The 4,903-nt window shown below is 42.4% G+C and overlaps 1 pseudogene; it reads right to left on the reverse strand.

The window, feature by feature from the left end:
- Positions 1–3,797: 3,797 nt before the first annotated feature.
- On the reverse strand, positions 3,798–4,557 carry LOC127238454 (vomeronasal type-1 receptor 1-like; annotated as a pseudogene).
- Positions 4,558–4,903: the final 346 nt, after the last annotated feature.

Raw genomic sequence — 4,903 nt, forward strand, 5'->3', positions numbered from 1 at the left:
GTCTGTCAAGTCATTTGGGTCAGGGCCTAGGCCATCTTCCGCATACCTAGTTTAAGAGACTATCCCTCCTTGGGGAAATCCGTTCATGCATGGGTATAAATACTGGATCCACAGCCAGAGGCCCTATAGACTGCCTAGGCCTCCACCTGACACCCATGTTCATGGTGCCTGGTTTGGTCCTGTGTTGGTTCCTAGCTGTCAGACTGGGGTCTGTGAGCTCCCAATTGTTCAAGTCATGTGTTTCTGTGGGTTTCCCCAGCATTGTTTTAACCTTTTTGCTCATCACTCTAGTGCATTCCAGGAATTCGGCTCAGTGCTTAACTGTGGGTATCTGCTTCTGCTTCCATCAGCTACTGGGTGAAGGCTCTAAGATGGCATTTAAGGTAGTCATCAATCTCATTATATGGGAAAGGCATTTAATGTAGCCTCTCCACTATTGCTTAGATTTTTAGTTGGGCTCATTCTTGTGGATTCCAGGCAATATCCCTAGTGCCAGGTTTCTCTTTAACCACATAACCTTCTCTTTCTCATACTTCCCTCCTCCCACATAGTACCAATTTGTTCAGGAACTCTTCTCCCTTTCCCCTTCTCCAAGGGACCATGTATGTCTTATAGGGTCTTCCTTGTTTCCTAGCTTCTCTGGAGATGTGAATTGTAGGTTGGTAATCCTTTGCTCTATGTCTAAAATCCATATATGATGAGTACATGTCATGTTGTCTTTCTGTGACTGGGTTTTTTCACTCAGGATTGTTTCTTCTATTTCCATCCATTTGCCTGCAAATTTCAAGATTTCATTGTTTTTGTTTGTCTTTTTGCCCACTGAGTAGCACTCCATTGTGTAAATGTACCATAATTTCTTTATCCAGCCTTCAGTTGTTGGGCATCTAGGTTTCTTCCAGGTTCTGGCTATTACAAATAATGCTGCTATGAACATAGCTGAACATATGTTCTTGTTGTATAAATGTGCCTCCTTTGGGTATATGCCTAAGAGTAAAATTAATGGATCTTGAGGCAGACTGATCCCCATTTTCGTGAGAAGCAATCATACTGATTTCCAAAGCGGCTGTACAAGTTTTCACTCCCACTAGCAATGGAGGAGTGTTCCCTTTTCTGTTTTTTTTTTTTTTTTTTTTTTTTTTTTTTTTTTTTTGTTGAGCCATTCTGACAGGTGTAAGACGGTATTTCAGAGTTGTTTTGATTTGCATTTCTCTGATAGCTAAGTATTTTGAGCAATTTCTTAAGTGTCTTTCAGCCATTTTAGAATCCTCTACTGACAATTCTCTGCTTAGTTTTGTACTCTACTTTTTAATTTAATTATATGGTGTTTTGATGACTAGTTTCTTGAGTTCTTTGTATATTTTCTAAATAAGCCATCTGTCAGATGTGGGGTTGGTGAAGGTGTTTTCCCATTGTGTGGGCTGCTGTTTGATCTTGTAGATTATGTCCTTTGCCTTACAGAAGCTTCTCAGTTTCAGGAGATCCCATTTATTAATTGTCAATCTCAGTGTCTGTGCTACTGGAGTTATGTTCAGGAAGCAGTCTCCTGTACCAATTCATTCAAGGGTACCTCCCACTTTCTCCTTTAAGAGGTTCAGTGTAGCTGGATTTATGTTGAGGTCTTTGATCCATTTGGACTTGAGTTTTGTGCATGGTGATAGACTTGGGTCTATCTGCAGTCTTCTACACACCATCATCCAGTTGAGCCAGCAGCATTTGTTGAAGATGCTTTCCTCCTCCCATTGTATACTTTTAGCTGTTTTGTCAAAAACCAGGTGTTTGTAGGTGTGTGGGTTAATGTCAGGATTTTTGATTCGATTCCATTGGTCTACCTGTCTATTTTTGTGCCAATACCAAGCTGTTTTCAGGACTACAGCTCTATAGTAGAGCTTGAAGTCGGGGATGGTGATGCCTCCTGAAGTTCCTTTATTGTACAGGGTTGTTTTGGTTATCCTGGGTCTTTTGTTTTTCCATATAAAGTTGATTATTATCCTTTCAAGGTCCATGAAAAATTGTGCTGGGATTTTAATGGGGATTGCATTGAATTTGTAGATTGCTTTTGGCAAGGTTGCTATTTTTATTTTTTACTCTGTTTATCCTACCTATCCAAGAACATGGGAGATCTTTCCATTTTCTGGCATCTTCTTTAATTTCAAAGCCTAAGATTCATTTTTCCATCTCTTGCATTGTGTTGGTGAAGCTTGACTCTGAGAATTCTCAGATTTACGTGGGTTTCATTTTTTTTTGTTTTTTGTTTTATTCTGTTTTCATGTCTTGAATAGCTTTATTCATTTCCTTCCACTGTTTGTTTCTGTTTTCTTGGATTTCTTTAGGAAATTTATTTACTTCTTCTTTAAGGACCTCTAACATCTTCATACAGGCTCCTTTAAGGTCTTTTTCTTTTACTTAAGCTATGTTGGAATATTCGGGGGCTGATATGGTAGGATTGCTGGGCTCTAGCAGGCACATGTTGTCCTGGTTGTTTTCAATTGTGTTTTTATGGTAGTGTCTATGCATCTGGCTCTGGGTTTTCAAATTCCAGCTTTAGGTGCTGAAATCTGATTTTGTCTCTGTTGGGCCTTTTGTGCCTTGTTTCTCTTTCTTCCCTGGTTCTTAGGAGATGATGGTGACTGTGTGTTGCCTGGAAGGAAATTTCCTGTGGACCTGATAGGTGTGGCTACTTGGGTTTCCTGGTAAAATGTGTAATGGGTGCTTTTAGTTAGGAATGTGGCTAGACTAGCTGTGCTAATGTGTTTAGAAGTGGGAGGAGAGAAGAATGTTCTACAAGGATCTGCTTATTTAGTCTCCTTGGAATAGGGTTAAAAGAGATTGAAGGGAGTTCATTCCAGAAGCGGGTATTCTGTTGCAAAACATGGGATGAGATTGGGGGATTGGATTGGGAAGAAATGAGGGTGTGGTGAAGGTCTTCAGTTAGCTTCTGAGATGACACTTGGGGACTGGATGGTAACAACAGAAGGAGTGGGCAAGATATGTGGTAAGCTTACCCTACCTGCTTTTCTGGCAGAAATGGCCTATGGGTTCACAGGAACTGTCTGTTGGAGTTGGGGGCTGGAATGGAGCAAAGATAGGGGTAGGGAAGCTATGAAGAGAAAGTCTGTGGGATCTATAGAAGATATGGATGGGAGGGAGAAGAAGGCTGCAGAGGTCTTCTGGTGCAAAACATGGATGAGATCAGGGTATTGGAGTATGAAGAAATGAGGGGCTGATGTCTTCACTTAGCATACCTACTTGCCTGGTCTCAGAGAATGCCTGCTCCTATTGGAGGCTGAGATAATAGGATGAGATGAGAGAAAGAAGGTCTGAGGAGATCTCTGTGATTCATTGGGGATGGGGTCAGAGAAGAAACGGAACCACAGCAGGGATTCTGCTACAGAGCTGGGGATGAGACTGAGGATGTATCTGGAGGAGGAGAAGGAGAGGTGGACATCTGCACTCAGCCTACCTGCTTCCCTGGTAGGAGTGACCTATGTGTTAGCAAGGAGAGCCTGTTGGAGCTGGGGGATAGAATACAGCAATAAGGGGAAGGAGGGGCACTAGGATGGGAATATTAGTGGGATCTTCTAGAAATCAGACTTGGGGATGCTTACACGGGTGTTCTGCTGCAAGCTGCAGATGAGACTGGGGGACTGGATCTGTGACACAGAGGGAGAGGTGAAGAGCTGCAGTCAGGCTACATGATTCTTTGCAAGAAGTCCCACGTTCAGTTTTTGAGTCTTACAAGAAGTGTGAAGCAATAATTGTCATTTTTATTGAATACTGAATTCCAAAGACCTTATAGATTAATAAGCATGGCAACAAGCAGAGTAAAAGGAAAGAAACATGGCCACCAGGATCAGGATGGCTCGTGTGGCTCCGTCTTTGTGGGAAGGCCATTGGGAGAGGCTGTGGCTATGGATGTGCTGGATGTGATGCTTATGTTTATGCAGGACAAAAATCATGGAGCCACTGGCCCAGGCCATGATAACCAGACACGTATCACTTAGGGATGAAATAACTCCTGCTAGTGTGAAACTCAATCTCTCAGTCATGGTTGAGGAACAGTATCTATATATTCCTTTAGCACTCAGGTTTTTGCTATATTTTGGACCACCTGCAATCATAGTAACGTGGAGGTTGAGCAGGAGGTGTAAGGTCCAGCAGAGGAAACAGCAGGTGCCAATATATTTTGAGGATATAATTCTAAGGCTGAGCCACCCAGAAGTACTGTGGTGAAGCTTAGTGGCCTGAAAGCCACTGAGGAGGGAGGTGATGCTGAGGGAGACCCCTCTGACCTCTCTGTGTAAGTAGAGGATAAGTTTGCACCCAGACCCCCCCCCAAGAAAGATGTCAACCCAAAAGTGGCCACTGTCTGAGGGATACCTTTGGGGCGTTTGATGTGACCAGCTGACTGAGAATCAAGCTTGTGGGTCTCACCACTTGTGCAGTGAACAGTGGAAAGGTATACAGACGAAACAGGAAGGAATTGGCTAGGATTCCAGCCGTGGTCTGAATGAGGAACATCATTCCCCAGTTTAGGTTAATGGAAACCCATACATCCATTTCTAGAAGGTGCTGGGAGTTTTCTTTATTTGACTCAGTGAAATTCAGAAATAGACCATTATTATGGTTGCACCTAGTACCTACTTGTTTCCCCAGCTGAAGTGTTAAGCCCTTATTTTGAAGCAGTAGCTTGCATGGGATCTAGGGATATTTTGGCAGAGAATCAAGTATAATACATGTCCCCTATACCAAACAACAGGTTGATTGCTTACTTCAAAAACAGTGATTCGTGGGCAATTGCTTTTGCTCAAATTTTAGGAATAATTGATAATTAGTTTCCAGCTCATAGACTGTTACAATTTGCACAAATGCATCCTTTTTTATATTCCCTAAAATTGTAGGGAGT

The sequence above is a fragment of the Phodopus roborovskii genome, unplaced genomic scaffold (genome assembly GCF_943737965.1).
Source record: "Phodopus roborovskii unplaced genomic scaffold, PHOROB, whole genome shotgun sequence".
In the NCBI taxonomy this organism is placed as follows: domain Eukaryota; kingdom Metazoa; phylum Chordata; class Mammalia; order Rodentia; family Cricetidae; genus Phodopus; species Phodopus roborovskii.